Source organism: Micromys minutus (assembly GCF_963924665.1).
Source record: "Micromys minutus genome assembly, chromosome: 24".
Classification (NCBI taxonomy): Eukaryota; Metazoa; Chordata; class Mammalia; order Rodentia; family Muridae; genus Micromys; species Micromys minutus.
The window spans coordinates 12,424,593-12,451,325 of record NC_137959.1 but is presented as its reverse complement, the minus strand read 5'-3'; the positions used below and the strand labels follow the sequence as shown (position 1 = coordinate 12,451,325).

The 26,733-nt window shown below is 49.2% G+C and overlaps 1 protein-coding gene across 3 annotated transcripts in view; it reads left to right on the top strand.

The window, feature by feature from the left end:
• ZNF423 (zinc finger protein 423) overlaps window positions 1-26,733 on the top strand; it is a 286,423-nt gene that overhangs the window by 233,624 nt on the left and 26,066 nt on the right. The gene's annotated exons all lie outside the window — the stretch shown is intronic.

Below are 26,733 nucleotides of genomic sequence, written 5' to 3'. Positions count from 1 at the left end.
ACACATATGTTAACCCATGTAACTGTCTAACTGTTATCCATTCACTCACTAGATACTCATCCACCCATCCCTCATCCATCTACCCATCCATCATCCCTTCTTTATTCCTCCATCCATCCATCCATCCATCCCTCTATCCATCTACCCATCCACCTATCTCTTCATCATTCCTCCATCCATCTACCCATCCATCCCTCCATCCATCCATCCACCCATCCCTCCATCCATCTACCCATCCACCCATCCCTCCATGCATCCATCTATCCGTAATCCATCCACCAGCCCATCCATCCATATTCCACCCACTAATTTGTATACTCCATAGGTTATTATGGAATGAGACTAAAACAGATTCTGCAGTTAGATTTCCTAAATTCACATTCTTAGGAAAGCTACTCAACCCTTGCATGAACCTCTTCGTTTATAAAATGGGGAAAATAGCAAAGGTCAGGAACAAGTTCAGATTAATTAATTAAATGAGATGCTACCAGCGAAGCGCTTGGTGCTGTGTCAGATCTGCAGTGAGATCTTACTGCTTTTGGTGTGTGTGATGAGAAGCTGTTGTCAGGTGCCTCCTACACAGCCTGAGCACAAATGCCCAGTGCTCCCAGCATGGGTACACTGGGTCTTCTGAACGGGCAAGAGGGCCTTATTGAAAAGACCTAAGGACTCCGAAAGAATAGCCGGTGTGTCTTTTTTATATTGTTGTTTTGAGGGCATGTCCTATCTTACATATTTGTCTATACTGTTTTTAATGTGGCATGTTTGCTATAAGTCCTGTTTGTTCTTTAAACATTTAATTATTAAATAAGCCCATGGAATACCACAGAAAATGATAGTTCTTGAGAAAGTTGTGTAGTGACAAGTTCCTTTGTTTTAAAGTGTCCTTTTTACTCACCAGACTTGTAGAAGGCCTTTGCATTCAAATTTACTCACTCTGAACTCTTCTCTCAAATATTTCTTCAGCCTCCGTGTGTTGAGCGCCAGCTACACACTAGGCAGCAGGCCAGATACTTTTGTACTTAAGATCTGTCTCATGGAAGGGCCAGCAAGACAGCACAGCGAGGAAAGGCGCTTGGCACCAAGACTGATGACCTGAGTTTGGTGATCCCCAGGACCTACATGTTAGCAGAGGGTAACTGACTCCCTCATGTTATCCTCTGACCTCCACATACATGTACAATACACACACACACACACACACACACACACACACACACACACACTGCACAGAAGTGAACTCAGTCCTGAAAGGGGTTGCTGAGAGAGGTAAAGCTGAAGTGAACGTCCAAGTTTCCTATGCTGATCAATAATGTTGCGTAAAGCACTTTCATGTCACTGAAAGCTACAACAAGCACTCTGCCTAGATGAGCCTCACAGAGCTTATGGCCAGGAAGGAAATGACCACTTGCTATGGCTAAAGTGGTTTCAGACACTGACATGTCTGAGCTGAGTACCATGACCAGCAGAGTCCTGTAATCCCAGCAGTCCATAGGCAAAATGCAGGAGGACAGATCCGGGTTTTAGGACTCGAAAACCAAAACAGGTGTGGCAGGATGGCTCACTAGTTTAAGCACTTGCCATATAGTGGGAAGTTGTGAGTTTGGGGCTCCATGTAAATGAGAGTGAGGATGGGGGTGTTCTTCTGTGCTTCATGCAGGATCCTTGGAGCAAGCTGGGTAGCTTGACCGATTGTGTCGGCAAACTCTTGGTTCAGTTCAGAGACCCTGTCTGGGTAAATAAGGTAGAAAGCAAGTGAAGAAGACTCATATACACACGTGCTGGCACACACGTGAACAGGAAAAAGACCTTGCATTGCTTTGAAAATGTGGCTGGGCTTGAACCAGCTTCATGGGGCTGAACCTGGACACCCTTTGGGTGGCCTCTGCCTTCTGCCCATGAGCATCTTAGTACTTGAAACATCTCATTCCAGTTTGAACAAAATAGTCGAGGACAGGGGCTTCAGCCAGAGAGTTAAGAGGTAACTGCGCGTTAGGTAGCTGTGACCTTGTCATCTGTCGGAAGACTTAGAGCACACAGGGTACTGGAGGCAGCCATGGTGGTGGCAGCAGTACCCCACTGCACCTCAGCTGATGCATGGAGCAGGGACAGACTCAGTCTCAATGCCTGTGTCACCTCCTGCTCTGCCTGTCACCTCATGGTCCAGGTAGGGAAGGAGGGAAGTAAAGTTTTAACCTCCTTCTCCATTTGCTGGGAAGCTGTAGCCAAAGATGTGGCTTCAGGCTTGAAATCTAGAAAGTCAAGACCCAACAGGAAGAAGCTCTTTGAAGCTCTCCGGCGTGGACATCCTATCCTGGTCTCTTCAAGAGTCTGTGTTAAAAAGAGATCATCGTTTTGGGGGTGAAGGGCATGTACCCAGCAAAGGAAGGGGCAGCCTGTGGAGGTTTGGGTTTCCCCTGAGTCCAGGGCAGGATGGCACCGATGCCCTCTGCCCCCTGCTCCTTCCTGCAGCTGTTTTATGAGTGTCTTTGTCTCATTCACATCAGTCTGGGCGCTTCTGTTTCCCACCAAATGCAAAGACTTGCGCTTCCTCTATAAGCATCACTCAAGAAGAAAGGAATTTTCTAAACTGGGAGTCACACGTCAGAGAAAGGCAGTATTTCATCAAAAACAAAAACCAAAAACAAACAACTTCAGCCATCAGCTAAGTCAGCTAGTCTAATAAGAAATGCATAGAGACAGCCATGCTGAACAGTCAGAATCCCAGAGCTCTAGAGGCAGAGTTAGAAGGATCAAGAGTTCAAGGTCAGCCTAGGCTGCATAGTATGACCCTGTGTCCGAAAAAAACTAGAATGGCAGGAGAGCTGGCATTTCTTCATATTTTTGATAATAGTCATGATATTGAAAATTCTGTAATTATTGGGAGGTGAGACTGTGCCAGGAGTGGCAGATGCTACCCTTCAACTCCTGTGACACCCTTGAAGGTGAGAGGAGGTCACAGTTGCTGTTCCCAGTGGCACTGCTAGGTCTGGAAACAGCCCTGCCTTCCCCCAGAGCCTCTGATTTTTTCCCCCAGTCTCTGTGCCTCCTATGACATGTTTGATTTTTCTAAAAGAGCCAGAGTTTTGATCCTCACAACAGTCCGGGAGCTACGTCAGGCTACTTCCCGGTTTGTAGCTAAGAACAGCCCTGATGCTGGCCCAGGCTCAGTACCTGTTTTCTTACTTCCTGACTAAGCTTGGTTTGCAGGGCAGAGCTGGTCCAGAAGTTAACTGGGAAGTGGGCTCTTCTGCACCCTGGCCATGGCCCACCCTGTGCTCTGCTGTCCTTTCTCTGCTGGTGTGAATGACAGACACACTTGCACCTGTTTCTTCAGTTTTTGCAGAAACCAAGAGCATGTCTCCTCCAATGCAGACTGACGTGCTTCATTTATAAATGCTTGGGCATTACTATTGATTTTTTTTTTTTTTTTTTTTTTTTTTGGCTGAGGATTTTGAAATCCTATCTCTTGGACTCATGAGATTTCCCTGCTGCAGTAATAATGCATTGTCATTCTTAATATATCCAGTCTCTGACACAATATTCATATCAAGCTTCCAAGGAGTAGAGTCAGCACAGCCTCAGCATGGGCTGTTGGGGGTGGCAGCCACGGCTGTGCCACCTCTCACTGTTGCTGCCATGATATCGTCTCATTGAAAAACCCTCCCCTGGGCCGCCCTCATGCAGAAGGGCCAGAGGTGGCGTTCAGGAGACATCAGGCACAAGAGGAGCTGGTTTCTAGTCTTCATTCTAGCCTTACTGTGACCCAGAGAGAGGCAGAAGCCTGGCCAATCACACGGCCAGTTTGTGTCTGGGGGGCTGGAGCCAGCCGTGTTGCCCTTTTGCTTTTTTTTTTTTTTTTTTTTTTTGTCTGAAGCTACAGGGCTGCTAACAATCCAGTGCAGGCCACCTGTGTCACGGTGGCCAGCAAGAGCTTGTGCCCCTTGCCTTGGTTCAGGTGACTGCATTTTGGGGTGTCCCAAGGTTGCAAAGCTTCATATTTAATGTTAGATCTCATGGCTTTTAAAACATTGAGAGCTAGTCCTGAGGCACGCGTGTGTGTGGCTCCCAGAAAGGCCCCAGCAGTAGGGGGAAGGCCATCGTCCTGTCTTGGTCCTGGTTTCAGGCTGCATCGAATCCCACCCTGTCTCGGTGTCTTTTTTTTCTTATGATTTATTTATTTATTTTACGTATAGGAGTGCACTGTAGTTGTCCTCAGACACACCAGAAGAGGACATCAGATCCCATCACAGATGGTTGTGAGCCACCATGTAGTTGCTGGGAATTGAACTCAGGACCTCTGAAAGAGCAGCCAGTGCTCCTAACCGCTGAGCCATCTCTCCAACTCCTAGGTGTCTTAATTTGTACCCAACTTGGGTACTTTCTTCAAGTTCTACTGCTGTGATAAAATACATGACCAAAAACAACTTAAGAGAAGAGGGTATATTTCAGCGTACAGCTCGAAAGTCCCATACCATCGAGGAAAGAAGTTAGAGCAGGACCTCAAGGCAGCAAGTGAGACCATGGAGGAACACTGGTTATTGGCTTTCTCTCCTTGGCGTCCTCAGCCCGTCTTCTTACTTCATCCACGATCATCTACCCAAGGGTGGCATTGCCCACATTGACTTGGGCCACCCCCCCCCAACATTGGTCAAGAAAATGCCCTCTAGACTTGCCTACAGCCCAAGCTCATGGAGGCATATTCTCAATTAAAATTCTCTCCCCAGATATGTGTAGGCTTGTGTCAAAGTGAGGCACCTTCCTCCTCATATCTCCATTTAGCCTCAGCGACCTGCTCAAGGGGCTGTACCCACTTCCTGCTGTCTTGACAGGACCCCCTTCCCCAGCTTCCTGCATGGTCCTTGCAGTGACGCAGCTCTTCCTAGGCAGCCCTGCTTGGACTTACAGTTTGCACACGCCCTGCGGGGTGGAGTATGTGCAACGCTGACCCTGTTCCTTAGGCTTTGCTGAAGTGATAGTCCCTGCAGGGTGAGTCACTGAATAGGTTCCCACTGAGGACTTTTTTTTTTTTTTTTTTTTTTTAGCTCATCAAAATAAAAGGTCATGTCCTCATAAATGCAAACATATAGAAGCCCAGAGAATGGCGTTGTGAACCACCCATAGCTTGGATAAGTCATAGGTAGAGAGAGAGGCTTCTGAAATTTTGCCTTGGAAAAGCTTGTCATTAGATGTTTAGAAAAAAAACTAAGAAAATGATACCTCCTTCCTCCCTCTATCTCTCTCCCTCTCTCTCCATCCCTTTTCCCTTTTCTCTTCTCCCTCCCTCATTCCCTTTATTTCTTTTTTTAAACCAAGTTTCATATAGCTCAAGTTGACATCAAACTTGCTCTGTAGCTGAGGCTAGCCTTGACCTCCTGCCTCTTTTCCGACGTGCTGTGTTTATAGGTATGGACCACTGTGCCCACTCTAAAAAGGCTAGTCGGTCATAATTGCAAAAACCACAGAAAGCTGTAGACAGGAGACAGCTGGTGGGACTGCACCTCTCACCTCGTGTCCCGGGAAGAGGGCCTAGAGGCCTGGGTTTTGGTTCAGGGCCCGTGGGAGACCTGAGCCCTTGTTTCCTCCTGGAAATTGAAGGAGACCTATTGGAAAGTATGAAACCAATAGTCTAGCCCAGTAGAAAAATGATCACAGAGCAAGCGGACAAGAGGGATACCGTGGAATAGTATGGCAGAAAAACAAAACAAAACAAAAAACCAGGAAACTCTAAGGAGAAGAATAGCCACAGCCTGTCCACAGGTGGCTCCTGGAACAGGCTCCTGTGTTCTATCCCGAACACCAGGAGCAGGATGCAGTCACCACACTCACAAGTGTGGCTGTAGTTTTGTAGAGCAGGTGTTTGGCCTCATGCCTGTGAGTCTTAGTGAGGGACTGGGTCATGACAACCACTTCTTGCTGTGTGTTGCGGTTTATGATGCACACGTTAGAAGGCCTATAAGCATGCTTCTGAACTCCGTGCCTCTAATGTGGTTCCTGAGTTGAGTTGACAGGCACTGCTTGTATAATCTCTCTGGGGCTCAGTTTTCTTTTCAGAGTATTGGCTTCACATCCACGCTCAGCACAGAAGGCTGGTCAGATGCAGGGCATGATGGGAAAGAATCACTGTTGCCATCCCCATCATCCCCTCTATGGAGGAGGAGGGCAGATGCCTTCCAGCCAGCCTTCTGGTAGAAGGAGAGAATGCAGGGTCCCTGGTACTCAGATATGAATCTGAAGACCATCCAGGGAGCTTGGCTCTCACTGCATTTCTATGCCCTTAGGGTTGGGGCCAGATGGGGACATGGTCTGGGCCATAGCCAAGGTCTCCAGTTTCCGGGGAGTAGGGCCCATAACTCTCTTCCGCTTGCCACTCACTGGGCTAAGCAGGAAGCCATTGTGCCCCTGGCTTGGATGAAATGGGTTTCATCTTATAAGCACTACCTTGCTTCCCTTTACCACCTTGCTATTAAAAAAACAAACCCACAAACCTCACAAACCTTGCAAAATAAGTCTATGAAGTGTTAAAAAAAAAAAGGAACCCCAGAAATGAAAGAGAAAGAACAGAAGTGATCTGTGAAGGAAGCGACCTGGCCAGGCATGCCCTGCTGAGTCAGGAGCTCTGAGGACAGATGAGGGAGGAGAGAGGCCACCTGCCTTCCTTACAGAAGGTAGAAGAGGCCCAGAGGAGCGAGGGGAGGCCAGGAAGCCCTGAGTTGGGGCACTTGCAGGCTGGCAGGGAGGCAAAGTCCTTGGTTGGACATCAGGGGCAGGCTTTGTGCTTGGGAGGCTGAAGGCGCTGCTGCTCCGCCCTGCCTCCCACTCCTCCTTCCCCTCCTCCCGAGGTGCAGATGGCCACATTTGCAGGTTAACTGCAGCAGCTGGAGATGCATTATTAGTTTCCTGCTGCTCCTTCATATTTGCTTGGATTTTTTTTTTTTTTAACGGCAACATAATTTACAACGGGTCCACCAGCGTCAGGGCTGGCATGTTCTAAATCCGCATCAGATTTATGTAATGCCGTTGCTTATCAGTGAATGAAGTCATAATTATTGCTTTGTACCATTAAATAGCATAAATATATAAACTGTTATACAAATTGCAGCAAACGTTCTCCCTGGGGAGCTCTAGACCAAGTTTAATGCCGTGCATTTGTCTGGGATGGCAGTTTCTGTGGTATATAATAATGTTGATAAATTTTACTGCAGCAAGTGACATTTTAAAGCATTAATTTTGGTGCTCAAAAATTTCTGAAGAATGCACGGGATGATCGGGTTGAGGCTGTAAGGGCTTCGGGGTGAGGCTGAGTCGCTGGTTGAGGGGGATGCTTGAGAGAGCAATGGGTGGTCTGTGGCACTTCCCAGCACTCCTCTTCAGTCAAGATACCCCCCTCTCTAAATTCCCCAAAGATGGCGGCAGATACGTTTTCTGTGGCAATGATGATAATTAATTTCAAAAAATTCAAATCGATTCATTCCTGCCTTAAATTTGAAGTGTGCAAGGGAACGTGGAAGGTAGGGCACGGAAGACGCACAATTGGTGGGGATGGTCCTCAACGTAACCTCCTTCCCAATTATGTAAATTCTGTGTGGGGTGAAAAAAATCCCCATCCTAATTAGAGATGCAACACCTGGCCTCAGACGACGCTTCAGATGCCAGGCGTGCGGCTGCATAGTCTCCTAAAGCCATTATCGGCGAGAGAGCGGCTTTTGCGAGAAGCCCCAGGACGGCGTATGCCATTTACCTGGTATGCTCTTTGGAGAGCTGGTGGCCTGCAATGGCTTGGAGAGAAAGCTCACCTTCTGCCTTCAAGAGAAGGCACAGGAGCTGTAGGGACCCTGCTTGGCCCCCCTCACGACCCTGGAGCTGGCCCTGAGAAATGGAGAGTATGATTCAATCTCCCTGCATCTTCAAAACCTGGGCCTCAGCCTGCTGGAACATTCTTAGAGAGGCTTGTCACCAGGTTTCAGTTTCTACCCTGAATTTGCCCGTCTTTTGATTTGATAGTGGTAGAGCCCTCTGGCCGGCCATGATCTTCTTGGTAACTGGAAATCCTAATGTCTTCTTTTGGCCTGAGCCTGTGTTACACATCCGGGTGCCTTTGGATTGCCTCTTGTAGCTAATTCTATGCTGGGGAAGAGGCCATCTCCAGATGAGCATTTATCCTCCAGGGTGGGGTGCTCTGGAGTGTTCCCACTGACTGGGACGCAGTGACTGTCTGAGATGAAACCATCGCCAGCTCCAGTGCCCAAGCAATGTATGGGCTTCTGCAATGGGTGTGAGGGACAATGAGAAATAAAGCTTTTTTCCAGCCCTTGGAATCTGGGGCCATTTGTTACCCAAACACATCTGAGTCTATCCTGATGACTAATACATGTCTCCAGTGATTAGCGCAAATGAATTGATTTTCGGCCGTGTGCTGAGAATGCCAGTTTGATCTGCACCCCAACTGTTACTGACAGTGAGAAAGTTAGGTAACTTTCCTAAGGCTGCTCAGCATTCAGAAAACTGGAATGTGTGTTCCCCAGGCACACCTGCTAAGCCGCCTTCCCTCTTGCTTTGCTTTAAAGAGTGAATTCTCCTCAACCAGGGTGGGCACTTAATGTGTGGGACAATAGGGACTGCAGAGGCTTGCAGACAATTCCCTAAGCTGAGCAGCTGAGCTTTGTGCCAGGCTTAAGCTGCTCCAGAATTACTTCTGTGCCTGGTCATTGCAGTCAAGCTTCGAGATACACATTTCCTGTGTGAGTGGCTCATTCTACGTCTTGTCCTTGAGTGTAACCCTTGAACTTGGAATGAAATCCCACATGCTTATTTCTTTATCTTCTGCAAGTATGTGGTAAAGCCCTTCATGGGTAGGACATGGAGACCAACACTTAATGTCCTGGGACCTTGTCCCTTAGTTGCCAGGAGTGACGGAGCCCACCACCACCTTTCACAATTGAGGGCTGTGGGCTCAAAGGGGATCAGAGCAGCAAGGACACCCCTGAGGAATACTTTTTCTTTCTTTTCTTTCCTTTCTTTTTGTTTTTTTTTTTTTAATCAAAGAATACTTCTTGGGTGAGGAGCTATTCTTGGAAAACAGAGAAAGTAACAATTTAAGTGAATATTAAAATAGAGTAGCCAGAAGGGAAAGGGTGTATCACTTCTCAAGATGTATCACTTGTTTTCTGAGTTAGAAGCATTAGATTGTGGGGCTGGGGCTACTGTATACCTTGCTCAGTGGGAACACGTCCATTTCCCATGTCCCACAGCCTGTCAGTGGATTGGATGAAGCCTCCTAGCAACAGTCTGCTTCTTTTTCTTTTCTTCTCCTTCTTCTCCTTCTCCTTCTTCTCCTTCTTCTCCTTCTCCTTTTCCTTCTCCTTCTCCTTCTCCTTCTCCTTCGCCTTCTCCTTTTCCTTCTCCTTCTCCTTCTCCTTCTCCTCCTTCTCCTTCTCCTTCTCCTTCGCCTTCTCCTTCTCCTCCTTCTCCTTCTCCTTCTTCTCCTTCTCCTTCTTCTTCTTCTTCTTCTTCCTCAGAATTATTTTATTTATGAGTATAGTGTCACTGTTTTGAAACACATCAGAAGAGGGCATCGGATCCCATTACAGTTGGTTGTGAGCTACCATGTGGTGCTAGGAGTCGAATTCAGGAAAAGCAGCCAGTGCTCTTAACCTCTGAGCCGTCTTTCCAGCCCAACAGTCTGGCTCTTAATCATGCTATTTCTAACAGCAAGTCCTGTTTTCAGTGTAGACTGAATTATCCTTATTCTTTAGCTACTAATGAAAAAAAAATTTTTTTTTGAGATAGGGTCATTATGTATCCCTGACTATCCTTAAACTCAATACAGCTCTGTAGACCAGACTGACCTCAAACTCACAGAGATACACCTGCCGTTGTCACCCAAGAGCTGGGACTAAGGGTGTGCACTACTATATCTGGCTACTGACAGAAATTCTTAGTGATGGCAATTTCAATCTGCTGGGGGTCCAGGGCTAAGCGGCTATACTGCTCAAGGTGTAGGCTGCGCTGTGTTCTGTGTAGGAGCACTACACTCAGGACTGCTGGTAGAGGTATCTTGAGCCCATCCAGTGTCAAGGAGTCTTGGTTGGTATGTGACAGGCACTGATGATTCCCGAAGAGGCTGTAGTCACTATCTTTGGAGTCTAGTCTGTCCTGCACAGTCAAACCCAGTCATTCCCAAACTTCAAAATCACCATGGAAAGTCATCCCAGACGATCATTACAGATGAGCTATGTATGCCCACCTGTGGCTGCTTTTCTTGTGTAGCCTTAGGCGTTGGGTGGGTAGAGCTGGTGGCCACCCAAACAGCACGTGGATGTCAGGGCTACACAGGATGCTGCATAGATCACAGGTACCAAGCAGGACGGACAAGATGGTCAGGGCATGTGGTGGTCGGGGTCCATGTTGCGCTTGGCATGTGCTGGGGTGCTTTCCACCCTGCCCTCTTTGCTATTGTCTCTACCCTCTTGCCCTATACCCTAGAATGGAGAAAGAGCCCTGCTCAAGAGTTGATCCCTGGGTGGCAACTTCACTTGTGCCTTTTGTGGGTGTTACGTGTATAAGCTAGGTGTCATGTCTATACAAATAGGTCTGGGGCTAACCCAGTGGTGAGGAGCACTTGCTGCTCTTGCAGAGGACCCAGGTTTAGTTCCCAGCACCCAAGTGGCAGTTCACGGCCATCTGTAACAGCAGTTGCAGGGAGGGTATTTGATGTCCTCTTCTAGCTTTCTTGGACATCCAACACACACCTGGCACACATATATATGTGCAGTAAAAACCCTCATGCATATGAAAATTTTATATAATAGGACTAGAAATTATTCTCTTCCCAGTGGACTTAGAGGGCTGCAGAAGACATAAGGGTGACCTGTTTCAGGGGAGACTGTCGTAAACTTTTTGGCCTGCACCCTGGGAGCACAGAGGTTCAGAACTGAGTTTCTATGACCTTAGACAAAACTTACCATTTATTTATACAGCATTGATCTCTTCGTCTGTTCTTTGGCCACAACCGGGCTACATGTTGCTGTGGTGAGCAGCCGACTCGCTGCACCCTGCTTCCCTGCAGTTGGTCAGAGCACTCTGCTCTGTCCCTGCTTGCCACCAACACCAGTGTTGCGCCTGCATTCTGTCTGTAGAGTAGATGAACCCCACCCCCCCCCCCAGACTGTGAGCCTGACCAGGCATACCAGCACCTGCCCCCCTCCTTGGGAACACCGTCCTCACTTCTGCACCCTGACATGCTCTTAGGCCCTTCCCCAGGAAGTCACTCGCTCACTCTTCATTCATTCATTCATTCATTCATTCATTCATTCAGCCCTCCTGAGCACCTAGAGGTCCACCCCACAGGTGAGGGCATTTCTTCCCAGTTGCTTCCACCCATTATCCACTCCTTAAAGGACCTGGCTCCTTCCTTCCTGCTTTCTGCTTATACATGTGCCTCCCACTCTCCCTTCTGTGTAGACAAGAATGCATGCACCGTCAAAAGCGCACATCCTAGGAGTTCGGCATGCTAAGGCATCGGAAGTTGAACATGCTTCTGTTCATGCAGACATGACATCCCTTGCCACACCCGACACTGCCTGCCCCTGCCTTCTGCTAGCTCCAAGGTGGCACTGTCCTTACCTTCGGCATACCTTTTGTTACTGGAGGCAATTTAAAGTTGGGACGTGTGTCTGACCCATCCCTGTCTCCTGGACTGCCTAGTATGGTATGCCTGCCGTTTGTTAAGTCAATGGATGGGCAGCACAGGGCTAGGGGCTAGCTAGCTGGAGACAGGAAGGGATGACTATGAGGGAAGACAGATTTATGGACCTAGTAATTCAAGAGTAAGACTAATGGCTTTTGCAGTAGATACGTACACAGCTGTGCTGATAGGCTGTTCTCATCAGCACTTAGAGCTGCCTCTCCTGGTCCTCCCAGGCAGCCTGTGGTTCTGTTTTCCGGATCTGAGATGTAGAGAGGTCCGTGATAGGTCAAGGTCAGCTAGCCAGTGGGTGTCGGTCACTCTGACCTGGCCTGTCTAGCCTGAGTCTGGAGCTGGTACCTCATTTCCTGCTGCTTTAAGCCCTGGGCAGTCTTTCTTCAGCTGGGCCAGCTGGACACAAGCTCAGCGGGCAATAGAGCTGAGCTGTCCTTGGCGGGCGCTGCCCCTGCCTGGCCACCCCCACCCACCTGCCAGGATCCCCAATCCTCCTGGGCAGGGGAGCCTTCTGTGCTCCTCTCCAAAGGACAGGGCATATTTCTTCCCAACCCTCTTAAGACCCGGCCTGCACCGGAGGCTTCATCATCATGCAAATTAGCAGGATTGGATCCGCTCCTGCAGAGGACTCCGGGGGGCGGCAGAAGGACGGAGGCCAGTGGAAGGGGGGAACACAGAGGGCTGGTGCCAGCAACATGCCACCCTGGGGAGGCTGCTGGGGATGGGGGAGGAGGGCTGAGGCTGGGCCAGGCAGGCTCCCAGCACTGTTGCTGAAGATGGAACCAAGAAAGACATTCTTTTCGGATTTACTCTTTGTGTATTGAGCCCTTTTATGATTCATCAGTAAGTAAATATCAGCTGAGGGGGTGATTTGTTTCTAACAAGCTTATAAAATACTGGCGTCGTTTGTGGCTTGTTGGATTGCTGATTGTAAACACTCCCCCATGCCCACTCCTCTGTCAAATTAGCATTCGACGAACAAACATTGGATCTTCCTACCACTTTCTTCCCGTCTTTGGGCGCCAGAGGGGCGAGAAGACAACAAGAGAGCATGGGCCCCAGACTTGACTATTCAGCAATTACTTAAAGACTTCCAGGGATGAAGAGATGACCCCTCACTGGGCCCTCCAAATGTGGGGACACAGGGCCCTCAGAGTCCAGCTGGTCCTCTTCCAGGTCTCACTGCCAAGTTTCCTTGTGACCGAGCTTCTCCCCGCCCCAAAGCCTGTCATCTTCAATCTCATGGAGAACACAGATCTAGTCAGGCTGCATCTGGCCCCCGGGCACTTGGAGCGGCTGCCTGCCCCCCAGGGGTCCCGCCGGTACCCAGCCAGAGGCCTCTGCGTTAAGAACATCTGAGTAGGTCATGGGGTCTGTCACATACCAGCTCCTCACCCATGAGAGCTCACCCCTCAGAACTGGCCTACATTCTCCCTTCCTCCTGGCCTCCAGTTTTGTGGTCAGGAGTCCTATTAGTTACATTTGGCTGTCCAGGGCATGAGCCTTCAGCACTGACATGTAGTAAGTACAGTTGGTGCCTAACAGGAGTGCATGGCAGTTTACCTTATTAAAACACCATTGTTGCCATACTAAGGACCTACACGGTTCACCAAGTTCCCAGCATGCATCAGCCCAGCTATAGGCGGGCATACCATCACAGTTTTTCTTACTCTACACAGGGCCGGGAGGGGCTCCCCAGACAAAAAGGTGACAGTCCCCATCACAGTGTCAGAGCCTGGATTTGGAGAGTGGCTTACCCTCCTGATAGATGAGGGGACACAGTCTAGGTCAACAGGGAGCAGCCTGCCCCACTGTAGATGGAGACCAGAGGCAGGAGGTCTTTGTGGGGCCTCATGCAGTTAGGATGTCCAAGGGAGCAGAGCTACCACAGGTGTCTTCTTTACTGTACTGTTTCTTCTTCTTCTTCTTCTTCTTCTTCTTCTTCTTCTTCTTCTTCTTCTTCTTCTTCTTCTTCTTCTTCTTCTTCTTCTTCTTCTTCTTCTTCTTCCTTTTCTTCTTCTTCCTTTTCTTCTTCTTGTATTTGTTTATTGTATATGAGTACAGTGTCACTGTCTTCAGACACACCAGAAGAGGGCATCAGATCTCATTACAGATGGTTGTGAGCTACCATATGGTTGCTGGGATTTGAACTCAGGACCTCTGGAAGAGCAGTCTTATTTTTAAAGTGTTGCACTGAAGCCAATTTGTGGTATCCATATACTCATGGGTGTGTGGCCATTCTCTGGAGCATTGTTTGACCTGCTATATCCTTCATGAAAGTAGGCTCACCTTCCTATGGCAGCCATCAGCTATTAGTAACTCCTTTGCTGGGTGGCAGGGGCTCGGGGCTGGGGATTTAGCTGCTGTCAGCACATGAGTATCATGGTCCTGTCACGTTCTTTCTCCAAGATCCTTCCTGGTTCTTAAAATCTCCTTAATCCCTCTTCTCCTCTTCCATGGTGTTCTCTGAGTCTTGGAGAAAATGTCTCCTTTCTGGCTGGGCATTCCATAGATGCTCATTCTCCGAGAACATCTTATCCAGGTGCCTACACGGCAGGGGTTGAGGGCTAGGAGAGCTGTCACCGGTCACCGCTAGTTACAGAGCAAGCACACTGTCAACACCACCGCTGCCTCGGCCATTATCCACTGGCTTTCGTTGTTTTATTTTATTTTACTTATTTATGTTTTCAAGACAGGGTCTTGCCTAAACAGTTCTGGTTGTCCTGGAACTCACTCTGTGGATGAGACCAGACTGGATAGACAGAGATTGCCTGTCTTTGGCTTCCGAGCACCGGAATTAAAGGCATATGTGGCTATGCCTGGCTCGAGTTCAATTTCTTAAATTAAAAAGCTTTAATTCTATTTTATTACAAAAGCTATTTGTTCTCATTACAGAAAAACTAGACAGTGCAGCTAAGCAGCGCTAAGCATCCTGCTGTTTGAAGGTGATCCCTTGGTTTCTTCCTGTGACCCTAGCTGTTTTCTCCTCCCACCCCACGGCCCAAGTAGGCATAAGTCAAGTGCATGTTTATGTCTGCTGCTATTTAGAGAAGGTGCCTGTCTTTGTGGGCAGGACCATGGACAGGAACTAAACACCATCTATCTGTGGAGAAACACACACAAGTGCACAAGTGCTAGAAGCTACTTGGACCCATATGTCTTGTCTCTACAGAGCTTACAGGATCTCTGCTTTTCTGAGCCCTGGGCAGGAAGAGGAAGCTTTCTCCCAGGGGACCATAACCAGGGTTCTACTCAAAGGACTCCGCTGGAGGCACAGTCTTGATCTTTAAACTAGTATTCAATGTGCCGTGCAAGGGTCTGGCTTGAGGAGTTCCAAGGCATTGTTAAGGCTCATTTCTTATATGAGCACAGTGGTTAAAGCATTCAACAAAGGCGGAGACATACTTTTTGGGTGTGATTCCTGTGTCCCCAGGAACCCAAAATCACACAATGGACTGGGAACTGTAAGTATTTGCTGTTTACATTACCAGATTTCAAGATGGCTCTGCAACACTGAGCTATCAGCTGGCCTCCTCATCAAAGCACTCCTGTGTGTGTGTGTGTGTGTGTGTGTGTGTGTGTGTGTGTGTGTGAAGTCTAGTAGGAAAGGAAGTATTATCCTTCCAGTGGAAGCCTTTGGCAACACCAAACAGGACTCTGGTTCCTCATGATAGGCTTCTACTGTTCCATGTGTCCTCAGAGAAGCTGTGGAGTCCCAGCCCTGAGTCTTAAGGCTGAGTGTAAATTGTAGGAAGGATCAAGAGACTAGTGTCAGCCTAGCAGGGATGCTGGCCAGCCTAGGCCTCTGCATCTCCGAGAGCCCTGGCTTGGGATTTTTTTTCTCAAACGTTTTTGCACATATCCCTTCACTTAGCCATTCAGACTTTCCTTTCTCAGCAAGCTTGAAATGATAGGCAGTATTCTGTCACCCTAAATGACCTGCATGTCGGCCATAGTCATAGTTTGTGTGATAATGTCGATGATAACAGGCAGGGAGGGTGCAGCCTAGAACCCTCCTCAGCTTGTGGGTGCAGTTGGCACTTGAGCTGTGAATGCTATGCCTGCCTATGAGGTGTCCCCTGAGTGTAGCAAGTACACTGAAGACAGCTAAGAGCAGCACACTGGCTGGACATGACTAATGCAGAGACCCAGCCCTGCCATTCATTATGTGTAGTGTCTAGGGAACCATACAGGAAGGGTGGCACCTAGGCATGTCGAGTGGGATGGTGTGGGGTACCACAATGGCTCGTGTGCTGTAGGGCTGACCCATTCCCCAGAGCCATGAGATCCAGCAAGCATGAGCCAGTGGTCAATCAGCCCAACCTGACCTTTACTGAACATCTTCTTTGAGTCTACCTGATGGTTGTGAAGACTTGAATTTATTAGCTAGGGTTGTTTAGATTGCAAGTGACGGAAAGTTAAGTAAACATAAGCAAAGACAGACCTTTTATTTGATGTAACGGGGCAGCTAGCCTTGTGTAGAGTAGACATCTCTTAGGCACTTGCGGCAGACAGGAGTGAGGGAGGTGGGTGGGTGTTGGATAAGTGGGGCCTGGGCCTTTTAGCAAAAGACATAACCTTAGGATGATGGGTAGAAGAAAGAAACTTTAAGCTGGTCAGCCAGTACTGCACAGGCTTAGTGGATAGGGGGAGCCTTGAGTCGCTGTGGGGAGATGGAGCCAAGATGCAGTTAGGTGTTGGGTACACTATTTTATCTTTTTTAGTTTTTTTTTTTTAATATTTATTTATTTTTTTCATTTATATGTGTACACTGTAGCTATTTTCAGACATACCAGAAGAGGGCATCGGATCCCATTACTGATGGTTGTGAGTCACCATGTGGTTGCTGGGAAGTGAACTCAGGACCTCTGGAAGAGCAGTCAGTGCTCTTAACCACTGAGCCATCTCTCCAGCCCATATTTTTTAAGGCCTTTAAAAAGATGCTCTTCATGAAAAGAAAAAGACATTATGAAAGCCAGAGTTACAGGCGAGCTGGGGGTGGGGTATGCGTCCTACCAGAGCTCATGACCTGCTGTTGTTCATATCTTATCCCAGCTGTTAAGTTGGCTTGAGGAAATGAGGCTACCTGTACCTTTTCCACCCTGAACTCCAGCTGCTCAGCAGGCAGCCTACATCCCTCCTGCTGGTACACTCTGTCTGTTACCTCTCCTCTGGCCTTCTGGGGTGGTGGCTGTCAGGGCTGTTGCTCTGAACTGTTTCATCCTAGTCCATGGGATCATCAAAGAGCTTAGCCCACAGCATCTGCGGGGCAGAAGGCAGCCCAGCCAGGGCCAGCAGCAGAGCTGCAGGGACTCTAAGCTGTCTAGAGATATTACACCCCATGTCTAGACTCTGGGTGCTGCCAGCAAAGCATCCTGAGCAAGTGTCTGGGATCCCCCAGCTCCAGAACTGAACAAACCAAGTGCTATTGTGAACTTGAGCTAACGTGTGGCTGTGTCTTACCCTGTCCTCTGCCCACTGGAAAAAGGTCAGGTGATGCCACTAGTCTGTGGAACAGAGGATTTAATTTTGACTAGAATTAATTCAGATTTGAATTGCCAAGGATGGCCGAGAACTGCCATATTGGACAGTATAGGTCTAGGAGAGAGAGAGATGGGGGGGGGGGAGAAAGTGCACTGGTGCTAAACAGACAGATAATGGGAGGAAGGAAGGAAGGAAGGAAGAAAGGAAGGAAGGAAGGAAGGAAGGAAGGAAGGAAGGAAGGAAAGAAGGAAAAGAATTTCCAAGAGAAATTAAACATTACTTTTTCTGTCTTGTTTTTGTTTGTTTGGTTGGTTGGTTGGTTTTGTTTTTATTTGTTTTGTTTTATTTTTCCTACTGAGGGTTTAAACACCCAATGTCCAGTTAAGAGCCAAAGAGACTTCAAGAAAGCAGTGAACTGTAGGTTCCAAGCTTCCCATGATAGGTCCTCCCAAGTGAAAGTGTGGCTCCTTCGCATACCACCACGTGTTGCGTCTCTGTGTGCGTGTGAGCCACAGCCTGGCTTTCCTGATGCGATGCTGTCACTCATTTCAAGCAATGATTTTTTGGTAGGAACAAAAAGTGATGTTGGCAGTAGAGAAAACCCGTGAAGCAGGGGTAATTCGTGTGTCCCCGGCAGGGTCGATAACAATGAGGGCTTTGTAGCCTGCCTGTCATGTTAATTGTATATTATTAGAGGCCATTAATCTGAGGATTATTAACAAGATGGAGTCTTAGGCAGTTGCCTTGCTGTGGAAAACTAATCTAAGATCAGCTATGTGCTAAGGAGGCTAAGTTACTTGCGCCCAGGAAGCCCAGACAGTCTAAGCAGGGGATGTGAAATCTTCAATCTCTGGAACATCAGTCTTCAGTGTGGCAGACAGGGGGGTGGGTGTGAGGACTGGGAACCAGCTCGTATATATTTCAAATATATATTTTCAAATATATTCCAAGTCCTCTAAAGTTTCCAGTTCTAGAAGTTTAGAGGCAAGGACATTTTCTTTTTAATTTAGTTTTCTTGTGCTGCTGGGCATTGTACCTAAAGATCTCACATATTCTAGGCAAGGACTCTGCCACTGAGCTGCACACCAGTCTCTGAGAAGTCTTAATTGCATAGCACTCCAGTGGTTGTGCCTCCTTGTTGCTGTTGGAGATACCATCTTCTCCTCTCTGTAGGCTGACAGTGAGGCCTCATCCTTGTTTCCTGTTTCCATCCAGTAGGTACAGGAAATAGTTACCCTCTGTCCCTTGGTGACATTTCTTTTACCAGACAACTTGTCACCACGTTCTGGAGGTTACACTCTATGCAGAGAGATGGAGGTTAGTTCTTATCTCATTGTCCCCAGCTGTGTCCCACCTTAGCCACTTCAGTCTTGGACTGAGGTTTGGGGGCTGCTTGCTCTGGCTCAGCTGCAGAGATGTAGGCTAGGGACATACACAGGAGGGACCTTGGACCCGAGCCAGACTCTTCCTTTTGAGACTTCTTTGACCTCAATGGAAGGGAGTCTCCTTGGGGTTTAAGAGAGAACAAGGGACCGAGGGATATAGCTCAGCAGGTGAATGCTGGCTGGCCAAGCCTGGTGACTTGAGTTTGGTCCCTAGGACACTTGTTTCTTTTCTTTTTCAAGTCAGATGTGGTGGTGTATTGGAGTGCATCTCTTACTGCACAGAGGGAGGTGGAGCCAGCAGAATCTCAGGAAGCCAACTAGAGAATCAAACAGTTAGACAAGCAAAACAGACCCCGTCTTAACAAGGTAGAGGGAGAGCCCCAACTCCTGAGAAGTTGTCCTCTGACATATGTGTGCACCCACTTTCCCATGCACATACACACACAACATAAGCATGTATTTAAGAAAGAGCAACGTGGAGAGCCACAAAGGAATGAGACAACCTGGTCACAGGAGCCCCGACAGAGAGGCATAGAAACAGGATCCTGCTAGGTACAGGAAGCTGCATCCTTTAGCAGCAGGAAGTTGCTGAGAGACCCCAGCCGAGACTGTCAGTTGAATGCAAGGGCTTGGGATCTGCATAGGTGCATTGGTCCACATGTATATGGAAACAGTATGGAGGATGGACGGTGACCAAAAAGCTGACATGTTTAATGGTATGACAGAGGTCCAGTGCTCGCCATCTGCCTACTGCAGTCCAAGGGCAATTCAAGCATGTGTTGGGTGGTGGCGGCGGCAGGGAAGCATGAGAGGTACAGGGCTTTTCGGGAAGGTGATCAGGGTTCTGTTGTTCTGATTAATCCCACCACCGTGTGTACTCAGAGGTACCAGATTCTGAGCACAGAACAGCACTGCTAGAGGTTGGTCTGTCAGCCTCTCCTCGTCACCTCTCACTTTCATGCAGCCGTAGGAGGCTGACTTCTTTCATTCACATTTCACCTTCAGACGGTCCTTGGTTAGCCATTACCCCACAGTCTGCAACAGAGCCGGGACGGGCCTTTGGGTTGGACAACCTCCGACTCTTCTTTGAAGAGGCGCATGTCAGGTGAAATGGTGGGCTGTCCCACTGACTGACAGGAATTCTACAGTGATGCCTACCTGGAATCACTCTGGTTTTGCTGACCTCTGGCTGAGATATGACCCCTGGCATGGCTCCTCGGAGCACTCAGTCAATAGAACCACCCGGAGTCTTTGGATTTCAGTTTTGGAGGAGATAAAAGCGAAGTACTTGTAATTTAGAAGAATAAGATCCTGGAGTTGGGATTGGCCATGTGAATGATCTTGCTTTGGAATTTCAGGAGGTGAGAGTGTCGGTAACCAAGCCAGCCAGTTTAGTCAGTGTGCGACATTCCTCCACCAACCCAGCCACCGTGCTGGCCTCAGTTATGAAGAAGCAAACACTGCCTGGCTCCTGAGCCTCACAGCCTAGAGCAATCTTCTGGTACAGGATGGAGTGGGGAAGGGACCCTTCCAAGCTTACACAGTGCTCTCCCACAGCAGACACAATAGGAGCATCTGCAGAGCCCACCTGCTTAGTGGTGTTGGCTAGACAGATGGAGGCTGGAAAGCCTAAGGTGGTCTAGGAGAAAGCAAGGAACTGTTGGGGGAGGATGACAGTTTCCTGACAATGGCTACATTCCTTCTTCCCGCATCACGGAGCCTCCATGGGTATTGCTGCTGCGTCATCAGCGCATTATAGACCCAGCCTCCCTATCTACGGGAATGGGGGGTGTGTGTCAGTGGGTACCTGGGTAAATAAGTATAAATAGTTTTCCTTCTGATATGTGACCGGATTATTTTCCAGTTGATTTCAAGCCTTGGCCCCAAGTGGCCCACAGATCAAAAAAAGATAAGGGTCAGTTACAAGGTTGAGCTCATTCTCCGTTACCATAGCAACTGACCTCAGGCAACCCTCCAAGGACTACACCCACCTCCCCAGGTGATATTTTTACTGTCCACGCCATCAATCCCAGGCCTTTCAAAACTCAGACTGCCTAATTGTCAGGGCTCTGTTTTGAAGAGGCTCTGGGTCCCTGTGGGGCCCCATTTCAGGCTGCCAGAGCTCATTTATAGCTCCCCCAAAACATCAAGGGGGGGGAGAAGGAGGGGAACCACTGTGTGATGATGGGAAGGTGCCTCTGGGGTAGAGCCCATCTTTCAAAATTAATTAGGAAACTGTGAACCCAAGGTGGGATGGGGGTGGCAGTTGTAGTGGGGCCTTGAAGTAGCCACTGAGCCTTTCTGACTAGTATGGAGTGTCAAGGGGCACACTGCACCAAGCATTGCTGCAGGGCATTGGTGGTAGCGAAGGCTTGGGGATCTGTGGTCACCTGTGCATGGGGTTTCCAGAATCTCTGCCTGCAGGAAATGGTTCCCCACATTAGCTGGTGTGGGCAAACATAACTTTAGATAACTTCTTGTCCTTTCGAGAGCTGTGTCTGTCTTGTGGTCAGGTTAGTAGTCCTTTGGCCATATAAGCAGCAGGGCACTTTGAAAACAACATCTTTGCTTTGTGTCTGAAGCTGTGCTAGTCGGAGAGGCACACACGGGGAGTGTGGACTAGGGGCTGCCCAGGTCCAGTTCACCTCTCTGCCTGTGTGCTGTTCTGCCTCCTATGAGGACCTCCTGTAGACTTCTTAGAGCTTTCCTTTGACCTTTGTCCTCTCTGCAGCCCCACACCCACTTCCAGAGCTGCGTTTGCAGCCCCTTGCCCTCTGGTCTTCTGCCCAGGGGTCTTTCTTTGTTCCTGGCTGGCAACAAAGGACTGGCTCCCACTAGCCACTTCCTGTTTCCTGTTCTGAGTCTAGTTGCTGTTTGTTGGGAAGTGTGGGGGAGGGTGTCCTCTCCTGGGTCTTCTCACTACACAATCTCTTACCTCCTCAGTTGCTTGCTGGACTGAGACACCCTTTCCTCCCTTATCTCCATGAGTGGAGGTTTGGGGGGTGTCTGGGTCTGGGCTGTGGACTCCAAGGCCTTTTCTTGACCTGTTGTTTGGGGCAGGCTGTAGGCTCAGGCTGTAGGCTCATGCCTCACACTGTGTAGTAAGCGACAGGGCTGTCGGGTAAGTAATGGCATTAAGGACCACATTCCCGTGCATTTCCTCCATGTGTAGCAACTCTGTCCCAAGGATGATGTCACAGTCTGGCACCATTCCCGATGTCACTCTTCTTCCTTCACTCAGAAAAGTCCCCAGTCCTCTTGCCAAGCTTAGTGCTAGAAAGGAGCCCATCTAACTCAAACGTGGAAAGTAGTGGTAACAGTGTCTTCTCCCTTCTATCTGCCCTACTCAACCCTCCTTGTAAGTGTCCCCAAAGGCCTGGCACCCTCCTCCAGTGAGAGTTCTGAGGATGCTCCTATTTTAGTGATTCATGGTTATACTTGGACATGCTTGTGCTATCCTTGGTGACATGACACTCCTTTGGCTGTCCTAGGCACTGGAGGGTTTTAGGCCTTTGCTTGGCCTGGGGTCTGAGTGTCTCTGTCAGCTTACTACCCCCCCCCAAAAAAAAAAAAAATTCAGGAACCTGGGGTATTTTACTATCTCTGTTCCTGTCTTGTATCGTCATCTTATGTTTTCTAAGGCTAGTGGGCTTCAAAAGGAAGAAGGATGCATGCCCTATGTAGTCCTTGCAGGGACCACCTTCCTCAAGTCCCCTCTCCTCTTGGGTCAGTTGAGGGAGCCAAGAAATGGCTGTGGTTCTGAGAGGATTCAAAGGTTAAATCTGAGATAAATGTGGCTGTGAGTGCCCCTAGACATGTGACAGTGTTTCCCAGCACCGTACCTGGTGGTCCAGGCACTGTCTGAATTGTTTCTTGCTGACCTGTGTCAGAGCAAGTTGTTCAGGAACCACCCTGTACCCTGTGACGAAGCGTCCAGCCATCTATCCTTGTGGTGGTGGTAGTGAGCGCCCCCAAGGATTATACAGGCAGGAAAGGCTGTCTCGATTTAGTGGGAGGTACCCCCTGAGACATCTTCAAGGAGGTCTACCTGAGGGCAACGAGAAGAGGAAGTTAGGGACATCAGGGAAGAGCTTCAGTGAAGGCAGAAGTCCTGTGGCAAAACCAGTCTGCTTGCCAGCCCTGCAAAAGCCACGATTATCCTTTCCAATGTCTAGCACATAAGCACAAAGGGGTTAAGTGAATTACACAAATGTGTACAGCAAATGATGCTGGTCCTGGTGTCCTAAAACCAAGTGACTCAGATGTCCTTTATCATCGCTTCCTGATATAAGTAACTAGTTGTGCTTCCTGTCACAACTAGTCACTTAGTAGCAGTCACCGTTCCCCTTGGTAGAGAGGGACACACATTAATGATAAAGGAGTAGCTTCCCCAATGGAGTCTTTACCATCAGATTCACATCAGGCAATATGTCTGGAGCTGTCCGCTCAGAACAATGCCCTGTCCACTCCTCCACAGCCTGCTGCTTCTCCCTCCCAGGCAGCAAATTATGGCCTCTGAGTGTGTGCTTGGCCCGCCTTTGACATCAGCAGGACCCACTGGAGTCTCACCTTCAGAGTTCTGAATCAGCTCTCTCTCCCCCTAGCTTCCCCCAAGACCCGTATGGAAATAAGTGTGTGTCTGCCAGGGATCAAATGCTTTTGGAGACAAAAGTCGTTCGGAGGACATTACAGGGAGCTATCATCTCGGCACGATGCTCTTCCACAAAGCCCTCAGCTCTTCTTTTGGGTGACACAGTTTCAGCCTGAAAGGTTCCAGTGAGCTGACTTGGTTTCAAGCAAAAGCACATTCTTTTTTTTTTTTTTTTAAGAAATGTAGTGTAAAATTAACACTTATTATTCCAGAGCAGAGGAAGGGAAAAAGAAAAACAGGGGATCTGGAAGCTTCATGCTTGCTGGTTTGAGTGGTGAGCACATTGTGACTTTATTTGTTTGTATGTATGTATGTATGTATATATGTATGTATGTCTTAGAGACAGGCTCTTGATATGTAGCACTTGATGGCCTTGAACTCAGTATGTAACCCAGGGTAGCCTTGACCTCATAAGCAGTCCTCCAGAGAGCTGGGACCCAGGTGTATTCTACCATGCCAGGCTTGTTTTCACTTTTTTAAAAAATTGCACTAAATCAATAGATTCCCTGGGCCAGCATGACTCACAGGGAGCAGGAGGCAGATCTGAATTTCAGGGCAAGATCTGCATTTTACTTTACAAACGAGCTGGGCTGTGTAACTCACTTGAGGTGTGCGGGTCTCTCTTATGGATGCCTGTCATGTGCTATGAAAAAAAAAAAAAAAAGAATAGAAAGGATCGTGAGTCTTAACTCACAAGTCCCCCAGCTCCCACACTGGGGCGGAGAGGCCGGGGAGCTCCCAGACAGCTTTGTCATTCTGCTCCGAGGTGTGGCAAGCACTGTGCAATCTTATATAATTCAGAAAAGTGATTCTCAGAGGATGCTGCTGCCTTGGGACAGGAGAGGCTGTTGGAACCTCGGGGTGAGAAGCAGTGGTGGCGGGGTGTACTGGGCTTGCTGCTGGTGGCTCACATGCACCACACACGCCAGCCAGCAACGTTTGTCACACTAACTAGGACAGTCCCTCACTGCCTCCTGGCCCTCCCCTATTTCCGGGCTGCCTTTCTAGGCGGAGGTGCACTTGATGGGTACCCCAGGGAGTGCAGCCCACCCTGCCCTAAGGAGGAGCCCGATCTGTGAAGGCGGAGAATCAAAGGCCAAGCTGAGGGAAAGACATTCCTAGTCTGCAGGAACCCCCAGGCCCTTTGTTGTCCCCTCAGACTTGGACTTTCTGTGTCTTACATCCCCCCCCCACCCGTTCCCCAGGCCTGACTCTTTTAAGCACTTGGGGGAGATAGAGGAAAGGGTCCCAGACAGGCAGTTGTCTGTCTGCTGGGCTTTTGATCTAATTAGCCCGGAACCTCACTTTGACACAGGTTTGGGCTGTGATTTGTCAGCCGTTTAGGCCCCCGCAAGCGGCTGGCGGCTCAGGGCCGCCTGACTGTGCACATATTTATGATCACGGGTGCTGGGCGGAGCTGCCTCTGTGAATCAGGGGGGAGCAGCTGATGAATTGCTCGGTGCTCATGGATCGGAAAGTGACTGTCAGACATGATTTCTCTGATTTATAAGTTGCAGGAGCCTTCTTTGTCCTCTCGGTGTTTGTATATCAGACAGCCCAGCCCTGTTCACAGCCAAGTGCTGAAAGGCTGTTTGGAGGCAGAGCAGCCAGCCATTCCTCATCCCTGCCGCCCGCCCAACCGCCCGAGCCAGCTCTAGCCAAACAGCGGCAGAGCCCCAGCTGGACATCTCTTCTCAGGACTGCTTCTGAGAAGCCCCACTATAGGCGGCCTGTGCTTTGGGAGCTGCAAGACAGCAAGACAGCATCCTTGCCCGCCTGCAGCGGGCGGTGGTGCTGGGCCTGAAAAGTCATGGATTCTGGAGCATTGAGAGGCTGCCTGTGGGCGAGGTGGGGGTGGGTGTGAGCCACACACATGCGATTGGGCTTTGTATCCTGCACAGAGCAACACCCCGATCTTAGCAAGTGACCTCATTCTCTGAACCCGTTTCTTCTTCCTGAAAATCCCATTTCCTAGTGAGCGGTACTGCTGGAGAAAACCTCTGTAGAAATCTCTCACAGCTGTCGCTTCCACCCTTGCCTCAGTTGCAAACAGAGCATCCTCATTGCCTTAGGAAAGCCACACAGAAGGGTGGTTCTCATCCAGTCCTGCGTGCGTTCATTCATGCCACGAACCAGGCTCTGAGAAGCATTGTTGGTGTAGTGGGGAGGAATTGGGGCCATGTTGGGGAGAGGTCTTGAGAGGCAGCCCCCACACTAGAAGTCATCTCTAATTACAATTAGCATCTCCCATGGGAAGTGGAGGAGGTGTGTGTGTGGGGGGGACCTTTGTGGCAAGTGTGCTGAGCCTGCCCCATGTCCCCAAACTTGTCAATGAGTCTCTTTTCCACCAGTGAAGAGAGAAGATCTGCCCGCATTTCTGCCGGGTGCACGTGGCCTAGTTGCTGGGGCTCTGGGGACATGACAAAAACCCAGCAGATTCCAGCCACTGGGCTATGTGGGGCAGGCCCACCTGCACATAGAGTGAGCAGTTTAGCAGGGGTGGGGGGGTGCCTGAAGTGTGGGGGATGAGCTGGGCCAGGGGAATGAGAGCCTGCTGTCCCAGCATTCCTGCCAGGGCCTGGGGACCCAGGGACTCGCCAGGAGGCTCATCCCATCTGTGTCTATGGCTTACCACCAGCAGAGCCCCTCTGCTACCTAATTCTTGCTTTTGAGGGCAAATCAGAGCACCTGGCACCTTTGGTGAGCCCACTTCCCTGGGGAGCCGAGGGAGGGCTGTGTCCTTGGCTGTCCCAGATTGCATTTTTGCCAAAACAGCCACGCACAGCAGTAAACACTAATTGAGCACTTGCTGTGTGCTGTGTGCAGCTTTATATGAATTAACTCATTAATTCACATCTTGACCATAAGAGGAAGGGATGATACCAAATGCCTCTGAGAGAGGACATCTACTCTGGCTATGATCCTTCTCAGGGAGTGTCCACACCTTCTCTGACCATGGGCAGAAAGCACTGAGCTCCCCATCTGTCACAGTAGAGGAGCATTGGCTTAGAATGTCTATACGTTATACAATGTACAGCTTGGCGGGAGGGTGGCAAAATTTGAACCCAGATCTTGATTCTGGGCAAGGTTGTTGGGCCTCAGTTCAAATGCAGCAAGGCATAGATGATCCTTGGTTCATTCTTCTCTCTGGACAGCACTGAGTGAAGGCTTGGGTGTTGAAGCAGTTCCCAAATGGGAACTTTTGTTCTGGTAGGAAGCTGAGCAAGGAGTCTGCCCATCTTTGTGACTCACAGCTTAGGCAAATGTTGCCACAAGAGACAGTTTGCTTCCTGCAACTTCTTCTAGGGTCTTACCAAGCTACTTATACACCTTCTCCCACCCCGTCCTTCTCTGGCCACTCCCATCTGGAGCAGCCCTCACACCCAACTCACAAACTGTAGCTCTATGTTGTCCTCTTCCCCCTCCCCCTGGAGTGAGGGAAAGACATTAACCTTCTTTAAAGGATGCCTAGTTCATCTAGGCCAATCCCTGGCATATCACACACTCCGTGA